The sequence below is a fragment of the Meleagris gallopavo genome, chromosome 7, assembly GCF_000146605.3.
Source record: "Meleagris gallopavo isolate NT-WF06-2002-E0010 breed Aviagen turkey brand Nicholas breeding stock chromosome 7, Turkey_5.1, whole genome shotgun sequence".
In the NCBI taxonomy this organism is placed as follows: domain Eukaryota; kingdom Metazoa; phylum Chordata; class Aves; order Galliformes; family Phasianidae; genus Meleagris; species Meleagris gallopavo.
In genome coordinates, this window is record NC_015017.2 from 25,092,513 (window position 1) to 25,108,143 (window position 15,631).

The 15,631-nt window shown below is 40.0% G+C and overlaps 1 long non-coding RNA gene across 1 annotated transcript; it reads left to right on the forward strand.

Moving 5' to 3' along the window:
* The first annotated feature begins 235 nt into the window (after window positions 1-235).
* Window positions 236-15,331, forward strand: LOC109368596. Its single transcript, XR_002116785.2, has 3 exons — window positions 236-270; window positions 1,120-1,178; window positions 12,445-15,331. It is a non-coding gene; the product is annotated as an uncharacterized LOC109368596 (long non-coding RNA).
* The last annotated feature ends 300 nt before the right edge of the window (window positions 15,332-15,631 follow it).

A 15,631-nucleotide genomic window follows, 5' to 3' on the forward strand; every position in this document is an offset into this window, starting at 1 on the left:
AGAAGCTAAATAACGTTGCTAAATAGCCATTCACCAAACTATCCTGGTTATATGACCTGCAGTGGAAATGTTAAGTCACAGCTTGAAGCAGTGATTGAGCACCTGGTGGGAAGGCAGGGCCAACCCAGAGAAGCTCAGGTGCAAGCAATGCACTGATTGACCAGAAGGGGTGGAGCCAGGATTCACTCCTTCCCAGACCTCATTTAAGGGTTGGCAGTGGAGATGAGGGTGTCTTGCTGGATGTCTCTTTGCTCCTTAAGCCTTCTGAAGGTAGGTAGGTTCTTTTCTTCATTTCTGTGGCTGTTGTCTTTAAGCAGGTCTTCAGTTGTTGTAGCTTGGGATCTTGCTACTCTGCTGTTATTGCTGTGCTTTCCATCTGGTTGCACAAACTTAGCTAGCTGAAATCTGTATAAAGCTGGTTGCAGGCTTGCTGAGTTCTCATGTTCAGATAAGCATTCATGTATTTCACTGTTTCAAGCTGTGATTAGCCTTCGCGTATTCCAGAGAGATTTGTTACTAACTAATCAATGCTAATAATATTACTTTCCTATTGATGTCAGAGTAGGGTTTTGTACTTGAATATGCTGGGAAGAGAATGGGCATCTTAATTACTAAGGGTTGGATTATGCTGCCTTGGAGGAAAACCTGTGGGAGGAACAAAAAAGTTAAATTCTGCTGAGTTGTTCCTGTTGGAGGTTCCTTGGAGTTCTCTATTGGAAGGGAGGGATGTTACATTAACAGGATCTAACACTTGTAAACCATGAGCAGGGGGACTTTATTCTCAACTTGGTGGTGACACAGGACCTTAGTATCAATTAAAGCCAGAAAATTAGATTTGTTGTCTTTGTTGGCTTCACATGGTACCTGGGAAATGAGCAGCTATTGCTGGACTTCTACACATTCCTTTAGGATTCTCAGAAACCGTTTAAGTGTCTTCTGAAAACACTCCCCTTAGCTGCATATACAAATTCATTTATATCTATATGCATATCATTATTTTTCAGCTTATTATTGTCTAAATTGATCTTAACAGGCAGGTAACTTTAAATTTTAAATGTGCTGCAATAAGGTGGAATATGATGGCAAAAACATCATTTTTCATTCTGTTTTTCCTTTAAGGCATTTTGTGATACAGCGTTATACCTGGGTGAAAGAAAGAAAAAAGAAAACAACAATCTGTAAGTATTGGCCAAACTATTATGGAAGCTTAATAGCATTTATTCCAATGCTGAGAGGATGCAAGTGCAATTGAATATGGGTGATTCAGTGAGTAATTTTGTTTCTTTTCTGTGGGTTACTGAGAGCAGAAACAAAGCTCAGCTGCTTATGGATAATGAATTAATCTGAGAAGGTGCAAACAGATGCATATTCCTTGAGAATATTCAATTAAAAAGTTTTACCGGGGGTTGATCAAATCATGTGATTTTTATTATTAATCTTTCTCTCTTATTCATTATGAGAGTTTATTGTTATGTAGAATAGCTTGTGGACCTTATTTAATAGGAACCTTATATAGAAACATGAGATCTTGATTTATGATAGCACAGTAGTGTTGACATGAACAAAAGCTTAACAGCAGTGAGTGTGCAAAGGAATTGTCTCTTAGAGAGTGTGCTGTTGCATGGTAGCCACTGCTAATGGAAGTAAGCAGACAGCAAGTTTCTGTGGACATGAAAGCATGCTGCTGGCATTAGGAAGACTGCTTAGCATTCCTTCCTCCTCTAGTCTGCTCCTACTTGTCTTCCATCTTTAATCCATGTGCTGGTAAGGTGAGCTGATCACTCTGTCGCACAGCTCTGGAAACATTTGATGTAAAACCCAAGCAGGGGGGACAATATCAAGAAGGTTGTCAGGAGCTGATGGACAGACGTTTAGTGGATGAGCTGTGGATAAAATGAGAATATGCTTCTTCATGCCAGTTTTGTTCGCCCACCTTGTATCCACAGCTGCTCGCTGCCTTTAAGTTTCCCCCATCTCCTGCTCTTTGTGGAGCTCGCTCCTGTCTGTATTTCTCCCTCACAGAGTTTCTCCCATGATTTCTCCAGATTAAGTGCAAGCATGAATAATTTCTTCAGTGTGGCACTTCAGTCATGTATCTTAAGGGTGATTGTGATGTACATCCAAGCTGCTGTTGACTGGGTTTTATAGCAATCAGATTCATGATTAGTAATTTAATAACAAAAAAATTGCCAGCAGAACTTCTACTCCACCAGAAAATAGCCTGTTTTAAATGCTGCTGAGCAAATAATCTTCCTGAGACCAGTGTCTTGACTTCAGACATCTAGTGTGAGCAAGAAAGTACATGAAAGCAGTGCTCAGAGCGTGGCTCAGACAGTGAGGAATGTGGAGCATGCAAACTAACTGAGGCTGTGCTGTGACACAGCCCAGCAACTGGGATTTTCTGGGGTACATCCCCAGGGCTTCAGCAGGTTAGATGTGCTGCTGCAGTTACCCTAGAGGGGCTTGTTGCTTGATGGATAGCAAAAGCACTTCTCATGTATGTCTAAGCCTTTGTGTAAGCTTTGTGCTGTCCAAGAGTGCAATCAGTGCCCTGAGGAAGGGTTTGTGTGCTGCCTTGTGTGGAATCCTTGCTGCATTGAGCATCTTGAGACCACGTGCAAAGTACACATGCTGAGCCAGTGATCTCGCACAGGCAGCTGTCTTCACGCAATTCCAGAGAGGAGGTTAAACAGGGGTAAGATTGATGCAGGAAAGATGGCAACACAGCTATATTTTCTTCACTAGAATCGTTAGAGATTTTTCTCCTCTCCTTGCTGTGGTTTTGGTAAAGTCAATTTGCCTATTTTTATCATGATTTCTTGTGTTTTAACTGAGAAAACTGGAATTTAGTGACGGGGGAATCTTTAAGCACAACAGGAGAGTCTTGTAAGTCTTTTGCTGCCAGTAGATTGAGGGAAGCACAAGCTTTGAGAATCTAATCTGCTGTAGGAAAAGTTTTTCAGCTGCTTCTTTTCTGTCCCACTCAGAAATTTGAAAATAAGTGAGCAAGGTAAATTTCTCTTCTGCTCTTTGGCTCCTCTGTGGGACTGGACCAAGAGGTTTGGGCAGCCTGCACTGCTAAACCTTTAAGCTGAGCACATCTCTCCCATGCATGGGCTGTGTAACAAAGGCTATTGGCAAGCATTGGATTCCTTAAGTCTTCTCCTGTTGTGCACCTTTATCAGTCCCCAGCCTACCAACTGAAAACTGCCAGTTGGATAATCTTCTGTTTTCAGATTTGTTTGTTTGTGGTATTACATATTGCAGAGCAGTGTGTAATGGAAGGTGGTGATGCTGTGTATAGCTGTGTTATTGTTTATATCCATCTACATACCTTTCTATGATCACATATACATCTATATCTCTATTTTTACATGGTTTTAGCTAATCACGCTGCAAAATATCTTAAGTATTTTGCTTTGGCTCTTAATTCCTTTCAATTCCTTCAAACCTTCGCCATATAACTTGAGCTCTGATGCTGCTGTGTCAGTATACTGTAAAGTGGAAAGCCTAATTTAAATAGAATCCATACCTAAAATCAGAAGTAAGATTAAAGATGTGTTTGACTTGTAGGCATTATCAGGCTCTAGGAAAAGATGTGCATTTCTCTTGTGAAGAGAAACTGAGAACCTAGAGTGTGAAGATGAAAGCAGCTGAGAAAGTAGGAGGTGAATGAAGAAAAGATGTGGGGAAAGTATGAGAGGGTCAGATGGCTTACTAGGAAGGCAAAAAGGGATCAAAGGGTAGGAAGCCAAGTACTAGAAGAAAGAACATAATTTTCAGCATCTAGGGAGAATACTAGAATGGAGGAGTTTTAATGGTGCACAGTTGGAAACTAAAAGGAACTAAATTAAAAAAATGATAGTAAAACAACTTGTGGAGGAAACAGCAGAGAAGAACAAAGAAAAGTGGTTGCTAAATGGAGAATTGTATTGTCATTTGTATTAAGGCAGTGACAGTGAAAGCGTGAAAACAATAATAGCTTTGACTTCAGCTGTTCTGTGAGAGGTGCTGGAAGTCCTTTCACAGTGGTGCAAGAAGAATATGCTGTTCAATATTGTGTTCAACTGAAGCTCTTCAGAAAGTTGGCTGAAACAATTAGCACAGCTGTTTGGTTTAAGGTTCTTTGCTGCTCTGCTGGACCTCTTGTCTAAAATGCAATACTTGAGCATGTTTCTTTCAAACAACTTAGTCACAATAAAAAAATACACAAGCAACTGCTGATAAAAGTGATCCTGCTTTTAAAGGACTCAGCTTAGTAGCAGAGCTCAGCTCATGATCTCAAGGTGATCGGGCAGGAATTGGAGAGAATTGGTGATTTTTTACTAGCTTTTTCTTTGTGTCAATTTTTGTTGCAGTCTTACTCTGTAGTTAGTGAAGGGATTTGGGCTCTTCACATGGGATCCTACAGTGGAGTGTGTAATTTCCTGACTTTCTTGGACATTTATGCTGAATGTGATAAGTAAAATCACTTTCCACACAAGTTTTCTTATTCTGTATTTATCATTTTAATAATAACTTCTGCAGGTATTTCTGCATTCTTTACTGTGTGACATTTATCTGTGATTTTTTTCTCTTGTTTTGTCTCAACAAATGTCAAGGTTTCTATTACCTGTTCTATGTTTGGTCCAAGCCAAGAACATGACAGAACAAACTGTGCTTCTCCCTCTAATTTCTGTAATGAAAATAGGAAATCCAAAAAAAGATGCATAGGCACAATGGTTTCACTGCAGATAAAAGAGGGTACCAAGAGAATTTTTTTTTAAAATTCTCTGTTCACTAAATCAACATTACTTTAGAACCAGCATGCTTTCAATGGGCTGAACAACAGCATTAATAATTGCAGTTTTAGTGTCATTAATGTGAATGGCAGCAGACCTCCAGTTAACCCCTCTTCCTCCCACCCAGTGTTTTGTCTACTAATGGGGGAAATAGGTAAGGGATGATGTATTAGTGGAGAGTTACTGAAATCAGCCTCAGTCCCCAGATATTTAAAAATTGGATGGAATAAACTGTCTGGCATGCAGTCTGCAGGAAGGCCTCAGAGGCAGCGTGAAAAAAGTCAGTGTTAATGTTAAATTTTCAAAGCGTATCCTTCAGTACTTCCACTTTCTTCTAATGGTGTGACTCAACTTTGAACATAGCCCTGTGCAATGGAATGTCAGCAGTATGTGCTTCAGGGGAGACCTAGAGATACCTAAAAGGAAACTGATTAAGGTGGAGAACGCTGATGGAGAATCGTGCATCCTGCAAGGGAGATGGAAATAATAGCCTTTCTGCTTTTACTGTTAAAAATCCTCATGCTATTTCAATGGTAAACATGGGCAGTAAAGTGGGAGGACTTGTATGCCCAGGAGGTGATACATCCCACCAGAGACTACTCTAGCAATTTATAACTGGTGAGCATTTCAACAGAGAACTTTGCCTAGTGAAGAGCTTGTTAATTTTCTCCTTTTGACCCCTTTATGTGCTTGACTCTGCTAACCATTTGTTTCACTCAAATGTAGGCGTCTACTGTATAGATGCATGCATGCACAAGAACTTTGAAATAGATTAAACAGCATTAGGAAAAAGGATGTGGAAGTTTGTCATATGTTATGGTGGGTTACTGTGTGCTGTAGGAAGCTCTTCTAAAATGTAGAGGTATGCATGTGCCAGCTGAGCATAGCAGAGCCAAGGTTCCTGGCTCCCTTCTGCCCTAGCTGGAGAGTGTTAGTGAGGGTTTCCCTGGAAGATTTCAGGAGGGGGTTGGTAGAATTTACTTTATGTAGGGAGTTCCTTGAGGTTTCAGAGAGTGCTGGTCAACTCCACCTTGGCACTCAGTGTTTCTTCACTTACAATCATCTGGCTTTTCTGGCAGTCACATGGAAGTGCTCTATAGGCCCATTGCTTACAGGCATCCCTTTGGTGCTGTCACTTTGTGATCAGGGCTTAAGTCTGCAACCTTGTTCACTGGCTCTGCATACCTTCTGTGACAGCTAGTACATAGGATGTGTGTTGTCAGCTCCCTGCTTTAGAATACAACAATCTTTGTAGTTATGCCCTTTTTACCTTTTCAGCCAGCAATCTGGAACTGAGAACCATGTAAGCAAAGATGTTGGGTTTCTTCCATTGTCCTTCTGAAGTTTAGGTTTCCCTAGTTTCCTGCATTTTGCTCAGTATAGTTCTTTCTTGCCTATTTTCCACGTGGGAGTTCTGCAGCTAAGGCAGGACTTTCTTTCCTTCCCCAGCAGGGTAGAGCAAGATGTTATTAAGGAAATGTTCTGCAGTCATTCCATTTGCAAGGTGTTAATGTTTACCCTTCTGTTAATTATAAAATTTAAATCTCATCCACTTTGGACAATGATTTGAGGAGTTCTACATTTGCCCTCAAGGAATGTTGTTCAGTAGCTGCTCAGGCTTTGGAGAATGGGACTTCATAGAAAACAGGGAGATATTGGCATAGAGGTAAACTGCGATGGCCTGAAGGTATGGAGGTTTGTGCACTTGAAACAATGTCTGTTTTTTTTTCCCCAATTACACCTGATGAACTAGTAGAAGATGCTCTTTGTCTTTACAGATCTTCCCTTGGTGTTTGGTGGTGGTGGGGTTGTTGGTGTGGCTTTTTTTGTTAGCTTGTTTTGTGATAGCAATGTGAGTCAAGTTGTAGGATCTTTGCCTTTTATCCTATTTGGTTCTGCTCATTATCTTTGTGTTATAGCCTGTTGCTAGTTCACCTTTAACCTGCTGTTGGTGAAATGTCCAGTGAGTTGGAAAAATACACTGAGTGGTTTTAGTAAGAGTTCAATTTTGTCTGCTCTGTTCCCTGTAACCAAATGTAGAGCAAGGGCTGGAACAGCTGCAAGGTCTAAGGCACAAGGAGCATTAAGGTAATGGAAAAGCACTTCAGCATTACTCTTTCATTTTTTTCCCTTCATTTAAATACAGGATAACTGAAATTGAAAGAAGATGCATGAAAAGAAGGATTTTTTGTTTCCTCCTTGTGTTTTAATGTTTTCCTTTTACTGGGATTAAATGGCTGTTGTTAATTCAGTTGGTGGTTAAACATCTGAAATTTCATGGCTAATTTAACACAATAATCCTTGCTAAAAAAACAAGTGCACCTGAGTCCTAAGTATCTCTGATAGTTTAGAAGTAACAGGTTTTTGAAGTATTTCCAAACTTTGCCAAGTCTTTCATACACAAAAAACCCAATGTATTGGTTGGTGGATGCTTTTCACTTCAGTGTGGTCTGAAACACACAGCTTTTCTTTTTATTTTGCTTTTTACCTTCTTCAGTGATGTAATTCCTTCTTCATCTGAAATGAAAAACCCATGTGGAGGAAAAAATATAATTGTCTATGCTCATTAATACCCTGATTCTAATTATACCCAGGGCAGGATAATTATAGCTTGAACTCCAGGCTGGCTGTACAGGTCCCATTGAATTTTAAAGTATGTTTCTGACAAATGGTTTTAATTAGATTCAAGTGATGAAGCTGCTGTTTTGTGGATCTAATCTTCACAGGCTATTTATCTGAGATGGTTTGTTTTTAAAAAAAAAAATTTGAACTTCAAAATAAGTCTTTATCCCTGGAAAAAGTTGCTTGGAGAGCAGTCAGTGGTGTACTTTAAATATGCAGTAATGGTGTTTCATATTGTGTTCTGAAAAGCTTGGAAGGGATATTTAACTTGTGTGCTCTTTTACTAGCTCTGAAGTCTTAGGCTAATGATTCACATTCATATATTTTAAACTAATGCAGATTTATGGGACTTCAAACACAATGAGCCATATGCTTGCTTGAGCAGCAGAGCATGGCGTGAATAAGACGATTGAAACACACTTGCCAAAGTGCCTGATGTGTGCTTTCTTGCACAAAAGAAAAAAAGATCTGTATGTTAAAATACTGTCACAATTTCAGGTTCTTAAAGGCTGCAGAGCACAGCTATCTAATCCTTAGCTCACTGAAACTGGTGAGGATTTTTCTCTTGATGTTAAAACAAGAAGTACAGCCTTATGTGAAATAAGGAGTGAAGAGCATGTTAAAACAAATCAGCCACAGAACTTGATCCCGTGTAATTAAAATTAGCAGAAAATGAAAGTTATCTCTTTTCTTCCTGTAAAGAAATATTTTGGAGAAAGAATAAAAGGGCGATTAACTCTAAAGTTACATACTTAAAAAAAAGAAAAATGTGGAGATGTGGGAGCATCCTGCACTCTGTGCGTTTCGGTGCCCCTGCCTGAGCTGCTGCCCACCAGGTGCTGCCAGGTCTGTGAGGCTCGGAGGGACCAAAAGAGGAAGTCAGCTTCAAACTGCCTCCCAGCAGGAACTTTGCAGTAAAAGCTGAGCAGCTGCATTTTCCTTCTCCATCACTGTAACACTGCAGAAAAGGTGAAGGAGAGACTTTTTTTTTTTTAGTATTACAAATCTCTACGTGCAGAGGGACAAAGCCTCTGAGGATAGCGATTTAGCAATTTGGTGCTGAAGCAACTCCCCTCTCGTCTGCTGCTCAATAGCAATCTATTTTTAGGTGGTTTGGATAAAGACAGAGGCTGAACATAATTTTGCCAGAGGATCAGAGGTTTTTTTTTTTTTTTGAAGACTTCTATAAGCACAGCAGCAAGGAGCATTTGTTTGTTCCTGGGCTGAGAAATAAGGTGTTCTGGTACAGGGAGCTATGTGTTATTCAGCAAGCTGCTTTCCCATGCACGTAGAGTTCAGCTCTGTGAATCCCCTCATGAATCACCTTCTTGTTTGCTTTCTACTCTCCCTGATTAATTCTCTGGGATTCTTGGTGCTCATGTTTGCAGTGGGAGGCTGTTCAGAATGCAGAATACCTCGCTGCATACTCATTGCCTCTCTTATTTTCTACCTCTTTCATACCCTATGCCTCCAGAAAAAGAGAGTGATCAGCAGCAGAAAGTTTTGCTCATGTTTGTTTTTTTCAGATGGATGCAGCTCTCCATCTAATGCTCATCTATGACTACAGCTAGAATTAACACTTAGAGAAAACTTGATTTAAAACAGAAAAAGTATCTTATTTAATTGGACCTTTTTTCCACTTCCTTGCTAGGGAACACAGTCATTTGGTTACATCACTCTGAAAACATGATTTTTTTGATTAGTTGAATTATTTGTAATGACTTGAAGCGCATCACTTGTAATAAGAAATAATGAACATTTCAGTAGAGGGAGCAATAGCACCATGTCTGCTCTGTTTCTCTCAGTGTTACAGTTTTATGTAGCAGATATATAGAAAAACAATTATCTGGACGGAATAACGTGGACTCTTCTGTTGTAGTTTTTCTAATGATTCATGTCAATTATTAAAATAATACTTTTATAACAAGCAGAAAGTTTTGCTTAGGAATCTGTCTTAAAATACAGCTGGACAAGCTGTGCAGTAATACAGTTCATGCCTGCAAGAGATTTCTTCTTTTAAGTGAAACCTTAAGAATTATGCTGTTATTAAGAGCTTTACAATATAATTAGCCTATTTGGCGCTTTCTTTTAAAAGCTTGAAGGGGTTAGAACCTTTTGTGTGTGCTACCTGTGGCTAACAAACCCTCCTGGTGTTGCTATGGAAATTGTGGGGTTGCAGTGTGCAAATGCTGAATCCTCTGTACACACAAATGGGACTGAGAGGTGACAGCAGCTCAGCATCCCTTTGTTCAGCCACATGAGCCTTAAGCAGTGGGCAGAACAAGTAGGAAATTGTTTGGGAGAAGGCATCTTAATCCAGGAAGTATCTGAAGATTTCTGCTCAGTATGCTGTGACGTACAGTGATCCACATCAGCTTTCCTTCAGTGGATTTAACTGCAGGTTAAAAAAAAATCAGTGCTATTACTGGGCAACCTGTTTTCATCAGTTCTTTGGGTGATCAGTTGAAATGCTTCTGTTCTCCAGAAATCTATCTAAATGCTGGTCTGAGTTGCAATTTCTGCACCGTCTTTACTTCAGGGAATTACAGGAAGGGTATTTCTCCTCAGTGGGCTGGGATTTCTAAATAGACCGTGGGTCCTGCAACACACTGTGGTGGCTTATTTAGGGTAGAGATGTGACATCCTGGGAGGTAGTTCAGGCTGAGAGACTAGCTCTTAAATGGCAGGAGAATTGTTAGAAAATGGCCTGAGAATTACAAAGGAATTTTTCCACCATAAAACTGAAAAGAAAAATAAAAAATAGGCGAACTTGTAGTTTTCTTAAGGGGAGCCTTTGAATTTTGGATAGTAGTTTTTCCTTAAAATGTAATAGTGAGACTGAAATTTCCCAGTGAGTTCTGCTGTTTGAGCTGCAAACTCTTTCAAACCAGGCTTTGTGTGCAGTATGGTCTAGAAAGTACACGGCAGGGTAAGGTTCTGATCCTAGTGCAGGCTCTAGCACTGTAAACATGAGACATTCCAGACAAAAAATATAGGAATAGAGCTTTTCTCTGGTGGTTGCAGACAATGAAGAAATTTTGATCTCCAGAGTGCTGCCTTCATGAAATCACTCTCCTTACAAGAAATTTAGCTCATAATTTCTTTGGAAGGTGATTAGAGGAAACAAAACAGGCTCACACAGCTCAGTGAATGATGGAACTGTCAACACATTGTCATTTATTGTACCTGACTCATTTTAAAAGCCAAATCAGACCTGTGTAAATGGCTCCCATTCCTGGTGTTATTTAAATAGAATATCATTGATTTTGTTTTATTTAATGTGGCTATTGTGCCATCATATTGGTGTCACTTCCATTTTCTTGCTAAGGGTTGCTCATCAACGATTCACAGCAGTGTCCCTTCAGTTCACTTTGACAATCCAGCATTATCCCCATACCTGAGCCCTAACTTGTCTCATTCTGCCATTACAACATCCTGGTGATACAACTATGGAAACACTGTTTTGTCTCCATAATGTTGTTATAATTACATCATAAAGTCTTGAAGTAATTAGTGTTACAGTAATACACCAAAAGAAGACATGATAGATGCATGTAGTCCATACTGTCTCATTTGATGAGATTGTACTGAAGTTTGTTTGTATATCTCCAAAGCGTGGTAGTTCCTAATAAATGCTTCCATGCTAATTAGTAATTTCAGCTAATTTCAGCCCAGTTCCTACCTTGCCATAAGTAATTGTCTATTTCTGTGTAAGCTCAAAAAGAACTGAAAAATGAAGCTATTTTTAACCCAGAAGGTGACTAGAGAGTTTGTAACCTATGAACCAGTTAACTCTCCTCCGTACCAATCTTTGAGCATCTTTATAAACTGAAACGAGGATCTTTGCTGTTCCTTTGAGGCAGATAAGTATCACTATAACCACTTCACAGGAGTACAAAAGATTCACAAATCTGTGAATAGCCTGCGGTCATCTTACAAATCTTACAAATCCAGAGCAGAATTGTTACAAAAACCAGAGACTGCAGTGCATATGTAAGAACTTGTGAATATGTGAATACACGCAGTCACTCTTGTATATTAAAATCATCCAAAGTCTTTAAATATGAAGATAAGGTAATATTTGAAATCATACAAGTAGCAGAATATCTTGAGGGCAAAAAGCTCCAGCCCTTTGTGTTCATTTTCAGTACACTGACCTTCACCAGTGCTACCCTGCAGTCAGTGTATCTGGAAGGCATAGAAGAGCACAGGACTGGAAGAGACCTTCAGGATCATCGAACCTGTCATGACTACTGACAGCTGTGGCACAGAGTTGTTTGGTCAAACCCCAACTGCTCTTTTAGTTTAGATATTTTTTTCTTAAGATAGTAAAGAAGATGGTGGGAAAGTGGGGCTTCTAAAATATAGGTAGAAAATTGCCAATCACAGGGAAACAAGGTTTTGCTCTAAAGAATCAATCTGCAAATGAGTCAAATTCTGTGGTTCTTCTCTGCCTGAAATCTGGAAGAAAGTAAATGGCAATTTTGCTGTAGCTGAGGTACTTCCAAAATGAGTGAAGAATCGACTGTCCTGGAGCTTCATCTGTCTTTCTGTTGATTTCTATGCAACTTCTAGTGGTGCTCTGAAGGCATGTGTGCATGTGTGTGTGTAGGGATGGTGGCCAGAGAGCTATGTCTGTTGAGCAGCCTTAGCTGGAGGTTTCTGAAACCATTTTGTCCATAAATTCCTTGGAGGCTGCAGACAACCCTTTTCCCCCCTCCCCCCCAGAGGGAGACTGTGGAGTTCTGTTAGTTGAAAGTTCACAGCAGATCTGAGTCAGTAGCTCCTCTGCCTGATGTTAGTGTCTAAAAATGTCCACCCACACTGCTACAGAGTTGCAGCATAGCAAGGAGCCTTGACAAGGTGCAGCAGATACAATCATTTAATTAGGGAATTTTTAAAAGTGGTTTTCAGGGGCTTTGGCCCTTCTACAAAGTTGTAATGGCACTGGAATGCCTAATTTCACTGGGCTCTTGGCCTAGTTCCAGCATAGTGATGGTTCCTTTCCCTCCTCTCTTCCGTCTCTTGTTTCTCTACCCAGGCTCACAGGAGATGGCAGGAGCTCCCAGCAAGGAGGAAGAGATGTAAGCACGCAGTGTCAGCCTCATGCTTCTCTTCCAAGGTCCAATGAGGACTGAAGCACAGGCAGTGCTGATGCAGTGGGGAACTCAGCTCCCACGCACCGGAAGGTTTGGAAGCATCAAGCTCTATTTTAAGTGTGCTGTTTTGTTAGCATACCATAAACCACAGAAAGTGTTATGAGCCTGAGGGGGGGGGGAGAGAGCTTTGTGCCCCTGGCAAGGTTGAAAAGCCAGCTAGCTTTCCTTTCCTTCAGGGAGCTGTGTTGGAGTATATTCCTTTTTTTCTAATGCTTTTGGAGTTTTGTTTCTTCCACCACTAAATGCATCACAGCAAAAGCCAATTCAGTAGTAAGAATAAGCACTTTGTAGTGTATATACCTTTCAGTGCTCTTCACAATGACCTAGAAGATGAATTGAACGATGAGGTGATGAAACTAAGCAAGAAGCCGTAGACTGGACGAATATCTGGAAGGATTTAATAAAGCTGGATGATAAACATATGAAAATCATGAAAATGCATTGGGGGGGAAAATTGTTGCTCACATGCAATGATGAATTCTGAATTAGCTGCAACTTCTCAAATGAAAAGACTTGCTGTTATGGGTAGTGCAAGGTCTAATATGTGATGCAGAAGAAAGCAGCAAGAACCTGGAGCATATTAATAATGGGTGGGGGACTGAACTTCTGCACAGTGCATCTTCCTGAAGCTACTAAAATGCAACAAATGTTGCATTTAATTTAAATAAGAGAAACTGCTCCTGACTAAACTTCCTAAGATTAGTACCATTTTCACAATCTAAATGGGTAATGAGTTGTGCTGGTCAGAGAGAGAGAGTTTTCTCTAAAGAGAAAACCTTTTTAGTAACTTAGAGAAAAGTATAGCCACTGGGAAAATTGTTTAGTAGAGATCTTGTCTTCATTGCCATCTTTGTTGCCAAAATCTGTTATAATTTGGTTCCTTTGCATTAGAAAAAGTGTGTGAAACTATCCTTTACTTTGACTGGAGAATAATCAACACCAAAGTTTCTGTTTATATACATGTATGTAAAGAGAGCAGGAAGGCTGGCCTTGATAAGAGATTAAAATGAAAGGATTAAAATGCTATTATACGGAAATAAATATGAATTCATGGGTTTCAAATGCCTGAATTATAATAATGGCTGGAATGTTTAGCACTGTTTTCCTAGGCAACAGAGGATGTTTACGGTATCAACATTTGAATCTTAAATTCATTATGATGTTATGCCATTGCGTTTTAGAACAGCTGATGATATTTATCTTTGAGATGAAAGCTTTGCCCTGCAGAGGCTCACCATCAGATATTTACTACTTGCAGAACATTAGACTTGGTGCAGGTTTGGCTGCTTTTTTGGGTGTCACTCTTGTGATCAAATTGGGACAAATGTGACTGTGCCCCCAGAGGTAATACCTGCAGTGCTGGCTAGGAGCAGTAACCAGAAGCTGGAAGGGGGGAGCGTGTGCCTCTTGGGCATCAAAATACTGCACTATAACTTTGACTCTTCATAAATATGAATGTGGAATTCACCTCTGTGCAAAGGATTAGCCAAGACTCCTCACAGGAGCAAAATTCACCCTGAAGCATTGTGTCATTAAGCTGAAGAACTAAAAATATATCACAGAACCATAATGAATTTAGGCTTTCCCTGTAGGTAAGAATATACTACTGCCCTGTTGCAGATAGGTTAATTATTATTTAGTGGGGTAATTGTTCTCTGAAAGGTCATATTTCATCGCACAAAGAAACCTTGAAAATGAAACTAAGGTTCCTTACTCTCAATATTTGTTTCTACATAATATGTATTTGTTGATCTGGTTTTGGCTCTGGAGTAAAAGTTTTTTCTTTGGTGTACAAGGGTGAATATTGCTGGGCGTGTGCTGCATGGACACAGGTTTAGAGTATTTTCAATAGCAACAACTGCACAGGCACTCTGTTTGTTTCACTTTCAGGATGCTTGGCTTGTCTTTAACAACCATCTATTTGTTTAAAAAAAACACACACAAAAAAAACAACAAAAAACCCACTTCTTTCTGAAGCAAAAAACATCATTTTCAAATAGAGGGTCTAAATGTCACGTTTTGAAAGCAGCACATTCTGAATTCTTTCTCCCTACTTCTGGCAGAAATGTTTCAGTCACTCTTGCCAAAACTGTGTGTTACAGCAAATTTATTAGATGTTAAAAACTGATATTAGCCCAATTTTACCTTGCACTGAAACAACAGAGGTTCCCCAGCTTTCTCTTTCTGGTTATTCGTTTGGAATCCTGAGCTCCCTACTACTGCCCACACAGCTCTACTCGAGAAATGAAGTCCTGGTGAAACAAGTTACGTCTTGTCTAATCACTGAGAGAATTATGCATATGAAGACCTTAGTAAATGTCTGTATGTGTTATACAGTAGATCTGCTGGTCTTTTGGCAAGTTAAAAACATGTTCTTCCAGGACCAATGAGAACTGGTCCAAAGATGCTGGATTTCAGTATCCAGGTGGCCCATGGCCTCTGGCTTGGGCTCTCTGCACCTCTTGATCATGAGCTGTCTAGAGATGTCTGTGAAATAAAGTTTGTTAAAATAGTCTAGTGCACATTTGGTCTTTTCCAGATGTTCACCAGAGCACAGGGAAGAGCTGACATTACATAGCCAAATAGAGGCAAATGGTTGGTACTTTTGTACAGTGGTTGAAGCTGCTAGATTCATGGTATCAGCCATAGTGAGCTTCCTTTTTAGCAGATATCAGTGCTTCTAAACAGATCCAGATGACCACTGAAGGTTTACCCTTTGAAGGAATGGAGTACTCCAGCTTCAACAGCTGCGAGGCATTATGTTTTCAAAGATGCTCAGAATCTTGTGTGGTCCTTAAGAATTTATAGCTCAGCTTTTCTGGAGGTAATTTTGATACCAGCTTGTATCAGTCTGACAGGCTGGGCTGCAGGAATACCTACTCTGAGGAGAGCTCTTCTATTGCAGAAAGCAGTATCTTTTGTCATGTAACGGAGCTCCCTCTTGGAGGAAGACCCACCATGGCTAGGAACAGTGCTGTTTTGAAAATAATACATTCAGATACTGCCTTGCACGTTCTTTGAAGTAACATCATCTGGGACTTCCTATGAGGATCTTTGTTTTATCCTTCT